General features: G+C 36.8%; 1 long non-coding RNA gene across 1 annotated transcript; it reads right to left on the bottom strand.

Moving 5' to 3' along the window:
• Positions 1-11990: 11990 nt before the first annotated feature.
• On the bottom strand, positions 11991-16258 carry LOC125062964. Its single transcript, XR_007119438.1, has 2 exons — positions 13702-16258; positions 11991-13117 (listed from the first exon to the last, which is right to left on the bottom strand). It is a non-coding gene; the product is annotated as an uncharacterized LOC125062964 (long non-coding RNA).
• Between the last annotated feature and the right edge of the window lie 88 nt (positions 16259-16346).

The following is a 16346-nucleotide window of genomic DNA, read 5'->3' as shown; positions in this document are numbered from 1 at the left end:
GTTGAATATTATTATTCTTAATATTGTAGATTTAACCCTCTAGATATACATATTTCCTTGTTAAACAGTTTTTAGAAATAGTTATAATAATTAATCTCTTTAGCTCCTTAAGATTTACAGAAGATATTCTTACAGTGTTTATCTATATTATCCGTTCACTAATTCTATATCATTGCTAATACCTATTGTTGTACTAATCCTTACATATCAGCGGTTGAGTGCGATCGTAAGAACATCTTTTTTATTTCTTTTTATTTTTTATTTTTAAAGTTTAAGCGTTTATATATTTCGTGTAGATTTTATTTAACTTTTAGATTTGTTTTATTTTTTTATTTTTTTTTTTTATTATCATACTTTTGTTAATCATGGATTGCAGTGGTGATAACTCTGATTTTTTATCTCTGGAATCGTCCGATTGTGACTCCTTCCATAGCATTGACTCCTCCACGCCTACCCTAAACGATACCTTATCCTCTATTTTTCAAAACTTGCCTAAGCACTTCAATGTTGTACACATTAACGCTCAGAGCGTTCCAGCTCATCACACAGATCTGCTTACGTTGGCCTCTAAAGACATCCATGCCATACTTATTTCTGAAACTTGGTTCAATCCTTCCCTTTCCTCTGGAACTTACTCTCTTCCTGGTTACAATTTAATTAGAAATGACCGACTCGGCATGCGTGGAGGTGGTGTGGCAATTTACTTACGTTCTCACATCCCCTTCTCCAGCATTAACTCATCGCCACAGCCTCCACCTAGCAATGCAGCCGAGCATCTCCTTATCGAAGTTCTTCTATCCAACTCTAAACTTCTCCTGGGAGTCTTCTATTCCCCTTCATCATCGGTGGACTACTTTGATTCCTTTGAAGACACCATTGACCAATTTGCTCCCTTATATAAAAACACAATAGTCATGGGTGACTTTAACACATGTCTGCTGAAAAATGATTCTCGCTCCAGACGGCTCCTTTCTTTAACTCACTCTTACAACCTACAAAACTTATATCTTAACGCTACGCATAAAGTCCCCGGTTTTACTCCGTCACTTTTGGATCTTATTTTTGTTTCCTCTCCTCTCCTTGTCACTAAGCATGGGCAACTTCCTGCTGTCGCCTTCTCTCACCATGACCTTCTCTATCTCTCCTTTAAAGCGAAGCCACCCAAACAGAAGCCCACGGTAGTTATGCGTCGCAGCTTTGGTGGAATCGACCATGATAGCCTGCTCAGTGATGCATCCAAAATTGACTGGAGTGGTCTGTACGACTTAGCTTACTTCGACGAAGTTGAGTTGTTCACTTCTTCCATCACAAACCTCTATGATAAGCACGCCCCATTGAGACGTGTTAAACTTAAACATTTACCTGCTCCCTGGCTCTCTGATGAGATAAAAAGATTGATTCACAAAAAAAACAGAGCCATAGCTAAAATGAGAACTGCCAAATCTGATGCGGAGCGCGAAAAATATAAAGTAGTTCGCAATCGTTGTAATACTCGCTGTCGTGATGCTCAAAGGCAACATATCCACGACTCAGTATCCAATGGTGACACCTCAAAAATCTGGAAGTTCCTCAAAACCTTGGGGATTGGCAGATCTGCACAGAATGTTATTTCTTCAGCAATAGATATAAACAACCTTAACTCTCACTTCACCTGTTCTCCTGCCCACGATAAGTCTTCTCTTAGGAAGACAATCAATAAACTAGCTTCTCTTCCAACTCCAAACTTCATGCCTTTTAATTTCACTGAATTCACCAAGCGCGAAGTGGAGGGTTGCATCCTGTCTATCTCGTCGGATGCTGTCGGATGTGATCAAGTTAGTCGTGCTATGATCTTACCTATCTTGCCAGCTATTCTTCAAGTTATTACTCATATTTTTAATTATTCAGTTACTAGTGGTAAATTCCCTACTTCTTGGAAGGATAGTCTAGTTATTCCTATTCCCAAACGGCCCAATCCCATTAACTTTTCTGACTTCCGGCCCATTTCTATTCTACCATTCCTATCTAAAGCTCTAGAGCGCCTTATACACTCGCAGCTTAGCGGATTTCTGAATAAAAACTCAATTCTAGACCCTCTCCAATCGGGTTTCCGCCCGGGGCATAGCACGACTACTGCATTGGTTAAAGTTTGTGACGATATTCGCCGAGGGATGGATGGTGGGCAGCTCACTGTTCTCACTCTGCTTGACTTTAGCAATGCTTTCAATACTGTGAACTTTGAAATTCTGCTTGGGTTGTTTCGCTCTATGAATATCTGTCCATCCGCTATTGACTGGTTTCATAGTTATCTTAACGGTCGTCGGTAGCGTATTAAAATGAATGATGCCTACTCTCAGTGGAATAGTATAAGTGCTGGTGTTCCGCAGGGTGGCGTTCTTTCACCTCTTCTTTTTTCTATCTTTATCAATACCCTGACTGCACATCTATCCGCTAGTTATCACCTTTACGCTGATGACCTCCAAATCTACGTTCAGTCTACACTGGATGAGCTTCCTCTTGCAATACAGGCGATGAATGATGATCTTGAAAACATAGCCAACTGGAGTAAAGACTTTGGTCTTCAAATTAATCCTGCCAAGAGTCAAGTCATCATCATCGGAAGCCCTTTCTTTATTTCAAGAGTCAAATGGGCTCAGCTCCCTGGTGTTTACCTTGACGGTGTGGCCTTGGCCCTCAATAAGACTGTTAAAAACCTTGGAGTCTTCTTCGACCAAACATTTTCCTGGGGTCATCACGTAAATGAGATCAGCCGTAAACTTTACGCCGCTTCTTTTACTCTGAAACGTCTTTCTAATTTCCTTCCTATCCGCAGTAAAACTATGTTAGCGCAGTCTCTTCTGCTTCCTATTCTCGATTATGCGGACTCATGCTCCTCTGATTTGAACGAAGAGCTACTTGACAAGATCAAACGCCAGCAGAATTTCTGCATACGGTTCATATTTGGTCTTAGGAAATATGACCATGTGTCTAAATTCCGCAGGCAGCTGGGGTGGCTACCTATTCGATTCAGACGTCACGCTCATCTTCTTCAACTTCTATACTTAATTCTTTTCAATCCGAAAACCCCTTCTTATCTCAAAAATCACTTCAAATTCTTAGGTCCTTCTAACTATATGTTACGCTCTTCTAATAGATGTTTATTGGAAATTCCTTCTCACACTTCATCCTTCTTAGGCAATTCATTCACGATCTCCGCCATTAAGTTGTGGAATACGCTGCCCGACTCCGTACGATTGGCTACCTCTCTATCATCTTTTAAAACTCTTCTGCATAAACATTTCTTAACCTTATCCTATCCTGATCAATCGTGACTTGTATAAATCTTATGTTTCCTTTTACATCACTATTTGCTGTCCATGTATTTGTAAGATTAGCTTTTAAGTTTTAGTCTGTTGTTAATATTTTTTTTTTTTTGTATTAGGTACTTTAGATTAAGGTACTATGTATATATATATATATTTTTTTTTTATATAACATTTGTTTCTGCACTTCTCGCACGAATCATGTTTCTTTTTTTAGTTTTTTCTTTAACTAGGGTTGCCTGGAAGAGATCGCTTATTAGCGATAAGGCCGCCCGTTGCATCCCTTATATATTTTTTTTTGTATTGTGTTTGATTTATTGTTTTTTGCAACGAAGTGTTAATAAATAAATAAATAAATATTACTTTTATTTAAAATTAAAAAAAAAAAATCTATACTTTGTTATATAGGGTATTTCAACAAGAAGTATGTTTTTCAATTGTGGCAACACCGAGAACGTGATAGTTTTGACATTTAGTTTTTGGCGGTATTCGTAGCAGGTGCTTTGGCAATTATTACAATGAATTCAATTTCGCTCGAAAATTGCATTAAAATAATTCAAATCCTCTATAAAAATGGTGGTTCTGTTAAAGTTACATTTCGTAAAATTCGTGATATTTTCGGCCAGCATAATCGTCCTTCTGAGACCGCTGTTAAGAATTTGGTCGCGAAATTTGAGTCGACAGGCTCGGTACAAAATGTGCCAACACCAACACGTGTTCGAACAAATAATCAAGTTAAATAATTGTTAGTTAACAATTATTTAACTGTTTACTTGTTAAATAATTGTTAGTTAACAATTATTTAACTTGTTGAAATTAAACTATTATTAACTTTAAGTAAAATTTTCAACGGGAATAAATTAATTATAGTGTTCAGAACACACCATAATTTTTTCAAATTTAAAAAAAAATATTCAATACCTTAAATAAATTAATTAATGTGCCGTAGTCGGTTTTGACGCCACGCGCGAATCCTAAAAATGTCACCCGCAGACCTATTTTCAGCGTTAAATTAAAATTATAAATAATGGAGATACAGTTCCGGGAGTTTTTTATTGTAAATTTCCTCCTCTTTCAGAATCTTTATTTGAAATTTCTTAAATATTAATAGTTTATTAAATATTGGCAAAAAACTAAATGCCGTTTTTTTTTCATCTTTAATTGTCTATAACTTTTGCAATTTTGTATGTGCTAATACACGCTTTTAGCACATTTTTCTAGACGTCATTCCGGATCCAATGAGCTATCGCACATAATTTTAAGAGCAGTATCTCTATTTTGTTCCATTTTCAACTTGTCGACTAGACTATTGTGGTTTATTCGATTAGCTAATATACTTGATTTATAAATTAACGAATATTAATTCAATGGCAGCCTTGCGATTCTGTAACTCACTTTTCGAACTCTCACATGGGTTTTCGCAAATCGTAAACAAATCGTTAAATGACAGCTTTACGACTGATATGAGCGCTACCGCCGCTGTGAAAACCGCTGTGTGGTGATTCCAAAGATATTGGTAATTGTTATTATTGAAAGTAATTTGTTATATCGGAACAATAGCGTTACTGTCAGCTGCTATTAATATTTTGCCACAGAGCTAATAAACTAACAACATCGAAGCTGTTAACAAAAATAAACGAAACGTTAAATGTATTATTTTTAACGAATCCAAGAGAATCCTTCGTCAATGATTTAATTTCTAGTCGTAGTAAATACTGATTACTTGACCAACCAAGAAATCAATTATACACAATAAAAGATAAGATGTCGTTATATACGGTCACTTCTGCTGCGTTTTTAATTATGGTAATATTTTCTTTATTTTTTTAATTCAATTCCAGTTTTAAAGGAAGTTTATTTCTTAGGTTTCATTGTTCTCTCAAAATATTTCAACGGAAGACTCTGGGCACGTAAGTTTAATTACGCAAATTATTTCAGTTTCATCATATATCTAGTAGTAGTAGTAGTTCCTTTTGTGTGTACAAAAATCACCCATAATAATACGTTCATGTATTATTATGGGTGATTTTTTGACAACCATGCATTAAATTAGTAGAATAGTGAAAAGATCTATCTATTGTTTGTCTCAACCTGACTGATTTCGGAAAGGTTCCGGCGTTAGTTGAACCAGAATGCTAACTAATAGCGTGTCGCATCATATGCGCTCTAACTCGGGGCAGAAGTCCCCCATCTACAACAGGCCATAGGTTCTACAAACACCACGTATGAATAAAAGTTAGAAAATAGACCATGAAATATGTATCAATCCATTCTTAAAAGGCCGGCAACGCACTGGCGAGCCTTCTAACAATGTTAGTGTCCATGGGCGGCGGTATCACGCAACATTAGGTGAGCCCGTTTGCCTCCTATTACATAAAAAAAGTGTGTGCTGGTAACCATTAGAAGTGTTGGATTAGTGGCTTAAGCTTGTGACACTCATACCAAAGTAAAAGTAAATATTAATAGTTGCATTTTACTTTTGTTGAAGATGAAGAAAAGCTGCGCATCAAAGGTTTGTTTTATTTATATCATTAATAATTTTCATCGTACTTTCTTATACAGTGCCACTGTTTCCTTTAAGCCTTTTATTTCCATAAATGTTACAGTAAAATATAATAATTATAATACAAATTCCTTACTCTTGTTTTTAAGTATGGCAATGATAGGGCATAGGCCTCTACCAACTCTTTCCAAAGTTCCCTTCCCTTCCTTGCTCTCTCGTGCTCACTCCACCGATTGTCTTTAGATCTACGCTATATAGTAGTATTAATATAAAGTTTAAAATTTGATAATTTTATTGTTACGATTTAATTCAAAAAATTGCAGTGTAAAGGAAACGACTGCCGTTCTTATGTAAGTATTTTTAATATTAATATAATAAATAATACCTTTAAGTAATTCGGATTCGGCTTACAATTCTGTTTAATCATTTATAAACGTTTTCATCAAGATATACGCCACGATAGACTATTCTCTAGAAGTAGAATTGTCAAATAACCGTTCCATGTTCGAAATAGCATCAGAAATTATGATGTTACTATTTAGAGTAAGATCCCAGAGCGATAAGACACAACTTATTTTCTAAAGCATAGAACCTTCGATTCTAAGTAGTCTCTCGTGTACTTTTTAATACCTGTACGCTTGTGGAGTTAGCTCGGTGACACCTAATCAGGTACCAGGTGAGAAAGGTAACTAAAAATCAGAGTTAGGTACTTAAGTTAAATTTTAATGACTGATTTTTATATATAACTAGCTGGCCTGGCGAACATCGTACCGCCTAACAGTCGATTCTTTATTTTTTTTAATACTCATTCTGCTATTCGGGACACCGGTCTAGCTAGTAAGATAAAAAAAAGAAAGTTGATAAGACAACAAATACATTATGTCAAAAAATTAAAACTTACCTTCCCGGAACCCCTCCACTAACGTTTGAACTATATAATATGGTATTAAAGTTCAAATTGACTTTTAAGTATTATTACGAATATTTTGTATGGGAATATAGAAAAGTATTGTTTTTAGACTTTTTCACTCATTTTTTTAATTTTTTCTCTCCGTAAGAACCATCCTCGTACTTCAATGAATATTATAAAAAAAGAATCGGACAAATCGGTCAAGCCGTTTTCATGTTATGTCGTGACAACGGAAAACGGGTTTCATTTTTATATATATAGATTTGTAGAATATTACTCTGAAGTAATATCAAAAAAGTCAGACGCTTTCCATGGGCCAGAACTTTTGTCAGACTCTTTAAAGCTCTACAAAAAATAAATGAACTTAATTTATTTTTAAATGTCTGATTTTTATATATGTTATTCAAATAAATATAAAAAGTTATATTTGATCAGTCAGACAAATTGTAATGACCAAACATCCCCTAAACACAAAAATTACTCAACTATGAGTATGAGCGCGAGAGCAGTATAATTACTTTTAAAATGATAATTATTTTAATTGAAAATTTTATCTCATTTAAATAGATATGCAAAAATATGAAATTGAAAGCAGTAAGTATTTTTCAAATATTAAGGTATTTTACTCTGAAACGCATGTTTCGAAGAAGTATTGCGATTTCTGTATTAGCTTCATAAACGTGTAGAAATATGCCCACTAGTGCAGAAATCCCACGTTTAATGCCATGGATTAAAGTAACGTATTTTTATGTGGTCAAAAGTCAAAAATTATTTATTCATGTAGGTAACACAATGTACACTTATGAACGTCAAAAGAAAGAAATATACATTAAATGCTTCTAATTTTACATTTACTAGCGTTCTCAAATCAAGGGCGTGGAACGGAAGAGAAGAACTGGCAAAAAACTCTCCGCCACTCTTTTTAATCACCAAGATTTTTGTTTTAAGTCTTAACTTGATTGATATTTTTAAAAGATAACTAAATAACTATTTCTGAAGTATTTCCGAACCAATTCAACTTAGAGTCCTTCAAGTAAAGAGTGTACCCATTTCAAAAGGCCGGCAACGCATTCGCAAGCCCTCTGCCATTAGTCCATGGGCGGCGGGCGGTATCACTTAACGTCAGCTGAGCATCCTGTCCGTTTCCCCCTTGCCTTTAAAATAAATGATTCAGCAATGGACTAAGTGTTTATTGAAAACGGACACAGAAATATATCCGCTACTGAAGTATTGTAGTTGGGTTGTCAAACCTGCAAACAGCTAAAATGATCCATTCAATTATGTCAATACTTTACATATAATATGAATAATATTTGCAGGCAGTTGGATTCAATTCCACGGCGAAGGTAGAATATATTTTTTTAACGCGTTATAAAACCAAGAAATATTTTCACGTTCCATCAACCTTTGAACATTTTTTTTTACAACTAACTACTTCAAACCTGGTGTTAAATTTAAATCAATAATTTCGTCGTACGTTTTATTCCAAACTAGCAGTGGTATGGAGGGCCGCTGCCTATTTTATACGCCGTTGTAGTGTGTATAATTTGCTTTATATAAAGTGTAATAATACTAAAAAAATATGTTGAAACTTATCCTACCTATGCCATTGTATCTTTATATAAACTAAATATACTTATTTTAAGTTGATTTTTTTAAAAATCCTTCTCAGTTAAAATTATTGTAGATACTTAATCAAAATATACAAACGAATAAATTACAAAGTTAAACTTAGTGTAATTTTTGTAGGAACCCTCACTTAATATTTTATATTTTGTAGGTGAAAGGCGACCTTTCATCAGTCGAGGTAAATAACATTATTATTGGTACTTATTTATTAATTTACATATTAAAAATTATGTGACGGTTTATGTTCAATAAAAACAAATAGATATTTAAATAATAAAAATTCTAATGTACATTCATAATAGATCTGCCGGTACGCACGTAAAAATAGTATCACAGTTTACATATATAAAGATATGAAACTCTGTTCTATTTTCAGTGTTTTGGTCCATTCTGCAAATCGTCGGTAAGGTTAAAATATCTTCGTATCCATATAATTAAGGGTTTTTTATAAAAGCGTTCGCATGATTAGGACTTGCTCGTAAGGTACGAAAAATGACTGTCTCAGACTCGAAATTTGAAATCGTATACAAAGCATAAAAAAAGGTGGATAGAAGAAATAGAGGTAATAGTTTCGAATTTCGTCGCACGAATTTTATATTTACGCACGGACCGTCATTGGAACACCTCCAAGTGATTTTTGCTGCCGGAAACGCGTCTAAGTATTTAAAAAAAAATCAAAGTTTTGTGCGATGTATTGAAATTTGTAAACAATCCGCCATCGTCTACTTTTCTATTGGGTATAAGAGATTATCGAAGACGAAGGTCCCCCGAGACTCCTGCATAATCAGTATCATCAAATTCGTGCGACGACATTTAAAACCCAACCCGAAATAGAAGCGGTAGCAGGAAGCGAATGGAGAAGGAAAGCCATGGACAGAGTCAGTTGGAAAAAGCTGTAGGAGGCCTTTACCCGTGAAGGGGTTCCGTTCGATGGCAGTGAAGGTAGCTAGGAAATAGGATATATGTAGGATAACAAGATTAGAATAATCTATAAAATGTAAAAAATCTAAGCTGTATATATTATTTTTTGTCATGATTTGGAAATTAAACGGGCTTTATTATTATTATTTTCTAATCTAATTCCTTGCCTAAGGATAAGGCCAAGTCGCTAATCCTAACATTTGGAGTAAAGACTTAGAAAGAACTCTGTAAGTTTCAATGGGACATGGGACAAAAATCATTCCGATAATAATTTTTGTTCGCCAAATGATCTTAATGAACAATTATTGTTGTACGAGTTCCAGCTGCTATGTTCATGTGTTTCACAACTGAGTCAAAATAGACGCTAATTCCATATATGTATGTTTTTTTCTAGTGTGATGGAGTACTAAACATTTGTATGTCAAAGGTATAGTTCACCACTTACTTCGTTTACCTTACGTGACTAAAGTAGTTTTTTATTTAAAAACTGGAGAGAATCGCGTGAAAGAAGTCACTTATGTATGCCTATGCATACATACTCGCCTGGCTTTGGAACATTAATCATAATCATAATCTAACTAAGGATCTAGGGCTAATTATCATAACGTTAGGAGTTTTTAGAAGCAATTTGGTGAGTTTAAAAAAATCTGTGGCGCTACAACCTTTCTTATCCGGGCCTCATATTTCTGTATCTGTTTCATGATCATTTGTCAATCTAATAGGCGAGTAGGTCAGCCACCTGTGCTTTACATACGCCGTCGACTTTTTGGGTCTAAGGCAAGCCGAATTCCACAAGATATTTTCCTTCACCATTCGAGCGAATGTTAAATGCGCACAGAGAAAAAATGTTAATTGGTGTACAGCCTGGGATCGAACCTACGACCTCAACCGCTGAAGTTTACTACTACTAGGCCAACACTGCTCCTAATATAGTAAGTTTAAATTACATATGAGGAGTGTCCACGCAAAAGGTTATATCTACAAAAATAGAAATATGTTTTTTTTTTCTTGATTCTGGGTCAGTACATTAAAAAGTACAATCCCGACTAAATAAAATTATCTAAAACGCTTTCTTTTTTATATAAAATGTGACTTAAAGACAGCATGACTGACCAAAACGCTGTAACTTTTTAACTTTTTTGCAGAAGATTTAAATTTTGACCAAAAAGCTTTTAATTTACATACAAATTCATAAACTCGCAAATAAAACCGTACAAAAGGTTACATTTGTCTAAAAAACGTATTGCTAAAACACATTCACACAATATTTATATAACGATTCTTGGTCGTTTTTTTGAGTTTTTTGTACTCATTTCTGATTGAGCTAGACATACCTGACCATGTAAGAACACTCAGATTATTTTGTGATGGCTGTGGGGGCCAGAACAAAAATAGTCATTTAATTCATCTTTTAATGTACTGGCTCATGAATAGTAATAACAACATAAAGGATATTGTCATTGTTTTTCCAGTTAGGGGACACAGTTTTCTTCCAGCTTATAGGGTCTTTGGAAGGTTAGAAAAAGAAATCAGAGAAATACCCATCATCATAAACAAAGAAGAATACTATAAAATATTAGCAAAACATGGAAAGCACATGATCTGGGGAGAAAACTGGTTCCTCTATGATGTCAAAGGTTTAGAGAGTTATTATAATAAAACTAACTGGTATACAGTCTCTTAAACGCATACAATTAAAAAAAATTAAGAGATCCCAGGGTAGAACTCTTGATTGTAAAATAAAACCTTATGAACACTATAGGTTTGAGAGTAATGAAAACTTTTTGTCATTGTGTAAGAAAGCTAAAAGACATTCTACCGCACTAGAAAAACTAAATGTCAGTGATTCTATACTTAATTCTAATAAAAAAAAAGATGTCTATAATATTTTAACTAAACAGTTTGGTGATGATTGGATGACTGTACCAGAATTAGAATGGTATAATCGTTTAATCAATGATAGTAGAAGCAATGTCAGAGAAGTTAATGAAAATAGTGAACATAGGGATGACGATAATGAATCTTGTCAGTGTTTGGAACAAGATATAGGTCAATTGAGGGTATAGATTTAAGTATGCTGCCTGCACAGATTCGCTTTTTTTCATTTGTAGAAGAATACATTGTACCTATTCAAATAATTTAGAAGGCTTTATTAAGTAACCAACTTAGTAGTAATTAGGCTTAGTTTATAATATGTTTAAGTAAATTTCGTTTGATAAGAGAAATAAATACTTATTAAGCTATATTTACAAATGAGTCCAATCATAAAGTTATATTTACAAATGAGTCCAATCATAAGGTTATATTTACAATTGAGTCCAACCATAAGGTTATATTTTATTAGGTGTCTGACCAAAATACAATAAATACAAGATACTTTTTTTTTTATCTCTTAAAATTCTGTGTGTAGAGGGTAAAAAATTGTACTACGGGTAACCTTCAAACATAGAGAAAAAAAAAACGATTACATTTATAGCTTGGTTCTTTCTTTCACTATTCTATTGTTTCCTGAAATTTTACTTAACATGTAGATATAACCTTTTGGGTAGACACTCCTCATATAATAGGTAGATAAAAATGATATATTAATGCCCTATATTTCCGTCAAATGAGTTGCTCAATCGTGTATACAATTGTCTACCCCAAATACAGCGTTCTTAATTTGTTTTATAAATTTAACGATATTTTTAGCAATCAGGAGTAATAATCAAATAAAGGAAAACAATTCGAAATAACGTAAGAAGTGATTTAACCAAAAATAACTTTATCAAAGAACAAAACACGGTATATTCGAAATCACACTAAATCTATCTTAAAATTTATCTTATACAATCAAAACAACACGACTTTGGGTATTTTAAAAACAACCGTTAACCTTAAAACTATTACACAGAAACCACCGAATAAAAATAACATAGAACGAACTCACAGTATGCGGCCTCGATATCAACCACCTTACTCGTTTACGTCCGAGCAACAAATGAGCCCCCCGCACATTGAGGCCTTTCTTTTATAAAAGGCGGCTGGGTATCGAAACTACCTACTGCAATTTCTGCTTATACGGCCTCTCCTGACTGTGCACCGTCCTCGGATGCACTGTTGATCTCTTCTTTGGAAGAACTGGTGGAAGGCATGACGGTATCTTGGTCACCATGTTCACCCATATATGGTTCGAGTGTTCTTGAGGAAGCAGCAGGACTAGCACACGCAGCTGAAGGCTCACTAACGTCATCGGGGTATTCGTCATCGCAATCTGTGCAACAATTATTCTGTTAGTTAATCACGACGACATTACGTTAGTGCCTAGTCTGTCATTCATCACTCATCCAAGGCCCTGATACAAAAGCACACTTCCACAACTTTAGCTAAAACACTTCGCTTTCAAAAGTATGCATACATCATCTCACAAAACATCTCACACATTCTCATACTTGAACTTGTACAAGTTCCCCCGTTAGCAACGTAAACCAGGACTGCGCCTGAAGTGAGTTCAAAGAACACACCACCCGGGACAGCACCCGTAACACTCTCAAAAGAGCACCAGCACTAAGGCTGCCAGGACTGCGCCTGAAGTGCGTTCAAAGAACACACCAACCGGGACAGCGCCCGTAACACTCTCAAAAGAGCACCAGCACTAAGGCTGCCAGGACTGCGCCTGATATGTTTTCAAAGAACACATCTTCCGGGACAGCGCCCGCCACGCGCACAGGATGCACATCTGCCGAGGCCCGCTTCTCAAGGTTGCTGGCCTCAGGAACAAACCATAACCGCACCACATTGGCAGTCCGTTTCAACCAGCAAGCCACACAGTTGCCTCACACTCGCACGCAAGGCAACATATCACGCGCGCATCTTTAACATAAGGAAATAACATATTAGTAACAGGGTTGAAACTTACTTTCGAAAAATGCGGCACAACTCTCAGGGCACCATACTTTTACCATGATGTAATGGGTTGACGTGGGGCTCTTGGGATACGTTTCTTAGAAATACACCCAGACCCAGTGGGTCGTATATTTACGAACAAATTGCATTAAATCGGGAAACCAGAAGTGTTTTAAAATTAGGTCATATGTGTTGTCAACCCCGATATGTTCATGCTCGTCATGGAATACCCTCAGTAAGCTAAGCCTGTGACTATTACATATATAACAAGGCAAACGCGGCTCCTCACCAACGGGTGAACAACGATAATAGAGCACATCGTTTTGACATACGTATCGTCTAGGGTCTAAATTACCTTCTCCGAGCTTACGTATGAGATCGGCGGTCTCGGAGTCAGCTGATTTAGCCATCTGCGCCCAGTTCAAGGGCCATTCTATGTTATTGATTTGATTGAAGTTCCATTCCTTACAAAATGATTTAACTAACTACAACACTAAAATAATAATTGACCAAAAATAATAATTAACACAACTAAAGACCGAAACTAATACAGAGAATAACCGCTAAACACAACCGAAACGGCCGTCACATCTGAGCCAAACGTAGAATACCCCCAATCCGCTGTTCCACTCCTCTTTTATAACCTGATACTCCGTCCGGTTTGCTGGTTGGGATTTTTTTCTAAGATGGCCGTTTCTGACAGTGCAGCGTCCTCGACCGCAGCATCACTTGCAACCTGCTCATAATTGTCTAGCGCAGTCTCTGTAAGGGAACTTGTAGTAATCTACCTAGCTTCGTGTCATAGCCTGAAGCGTATTTTGAATTGTAGGGACGAAAAATGACATTTATCTCTATTTCTCCATTACCAGAACCATGTGCGCAAGCGTGCACTCAAGCGCACATAGATAAGGTATATCAAAAAGCAAATATTACAGAATTAGATAGCTTCAGACTTAACACGAATAAAGATAAAACTCAGTATATTTGCAATACACTGTCACAACTACAGTGGCTCCTAGTGCTCTCCTAAGTGACAATTTGTTAAAACAGAGACCCATACATTTTGCATGTTCTCTATGTGGCCTAAACACATTAGCACCACAAAAATATTAAACAGAGACCCATACCTTTGCATGTTCTCCAAGTGGTCTAAACACATTAGGACCACAAAAGTTTAAAACAGAGACCCATACGCTTGTATGTTCTCAAAGTGGTCTAAACACATTAGCACCACAAAGTCAAGTCGCGACGGAAACTGTGCACGCATCCGGCGTCAACTCGCCTTGCCACAATATCAGGAACCAGCTAGTAGCTCTAACTCGTAGCGGTGGCACGGTAGCGCGCGAATAACCTTGTAAGGCCCACGCATGCCGGGGTCCAGTTCACCGGTGATTTGTGCAGGCTTGCTCACAAACACAAAGTCTCCGACAGCAAAGGCGTGCGGCCACCGTCGACTCCCGCTAACGCAGGCATCCCGGCACCATCGCCCGGTTGCAAGCAGTTCGGAAGCTCGCCACCTGCGAAGAGTTAAGAGAGCCTCCCGATTGGGATTAGAGTTAGTAATTGCCACATCTCACACTAACGATCTGATGACCAGTAACTCCACAGATCACATATCGATACCGACCAGTAACTGCAGTGGTGAAGTCTGCATGGTACTTTGCTTGGAGATGTTCCTCCAAAGTGAGCTGTAGGTATCCTCCACAGCACGTCGGACCACTGGGAACCTTTGTTGCCTACTTCAACACGTAGCTTGTTGCATTAAAGCCCCTTTTCTATGATCAAAAGTAAAATTACAATCTGGTAAATATACCCACCAGCGGGCAACTCGTGGAAGAAGATCCTTCTTACGTTCGGTGGCCTTCAAGGCATTGCAATCGGTGATTATCTTAAAACTTATACCAACCAGGTAATGCCGAAAATGTTGCAGAGCCTCGACGACCGCCAACGTTTCTAATTCATATGAATGACACTTGGGCTCCAAACCCTGGGTAACCCTACTAAAATAGGCTACCACTCCTTTATTATTATCCGTGTGGGCCTGCATAAGCACGGCACCATATCCTGCACTGCTAGGCGCTAGGTGTTTAGTTCAGTGGGAAGGCTCGGGTCAAAAATCGCAAGTAAAGGCTCGCTGGTTAATTGCTTTAAGAGCTCTTGTTTGACTTGATCTTGTTCGGGTTCCCATTCAAATTTGACGTCTTTCTTAGTGAGACGCGATATACATGCGGTTTTTGTCCCGTACCCTTCAATTTAACGCCGGAAGTATCCAGCTAAACCTTAAAATTGATGTACCTGCTTAAAGTTAGTTAGAGTAGGTGAACTAACCAACGCTTCAATTTTATGCAGACTCGGCCTAACCTGACCATAACTGATAACACGACCTAAGTTCTCTATTTTAGTTGTGAGGAAAGAACACTTTCGCAAATTGACAGAGAATCCAGCTTCTGTCAGTCTTCAAAACATCCGTAATAGAGAAATACCGTCGTCATTAGACATACTTACAATAAGAACGTCGTCAATGTACATAAGTACACTACCAGCCTCCGTAGTCACCGCTGTAGTTGCTGTACCGGATATTAAAAACGGAGACAATTCCTTAATGACAGCCATCAACTTAGCAAAGTCTGCACCTTCGAGAGGCGTATTTATGCTGTCAAATTGGTTAGCATTCACAGCATTCACTACTAGTACCCTATCTGGTGTGTGAGTTAGGTACTGTTCACGTTTCGTGCGAATAAACGTGACGCCATCACGATTGAGAACGTCTGTCCCTATTATGAACGGCGTATTCATATACAACTCGGGTACAATGAGAAAATCAACTTCAAGCGAGATATTACGTAGTTGGATAGTCAAAGTCATATATTTGTCGAGCGACAAACTCTTTGTCACCTATTCCCTTCAAAGAACAGTTAATCGGTCTGCGTGGACCAGGAAAGTAGTTTACTACCGCAGATGATATTAAAAAAATAAAAACATTAAGTGCTTAGCTAGAATTGAACAATTTCAGGCTATCAGGGTAACGATTATCGAATTTGCGGATAGACTTAACATACGTGGCTAAAAATGAGACCAGATTTTCTGTCGTTAAGTCGGCCTTAGTTGCTCGCTAATACCAAAAATCACGATTTGGACCATAAGCTCTTCACTTAATCATTTTACAAGGCGTAAACGCAACAACGAACAACGCGCG

The sequence above is a fragment of the Pieris napi genome (assembly GCF_905475465.1).
Source record: "Pieris napi chromosome W unlocalized genomic scaffold, ilPieNapi1.2 SUPER_W_unloc_3, whole genome shotgun sequence".
Classification (NCBI taxonomy): Eukaryota; Metazoa; Arthropoda; class Insecta; order Lepidoptera; family Pieridae; genus Pieris; species Pieris napi.
Note: the sequence above shows the minus strand (reverse complement) of the source record. Positions and strands in the feature narration are given on the sequence as shown.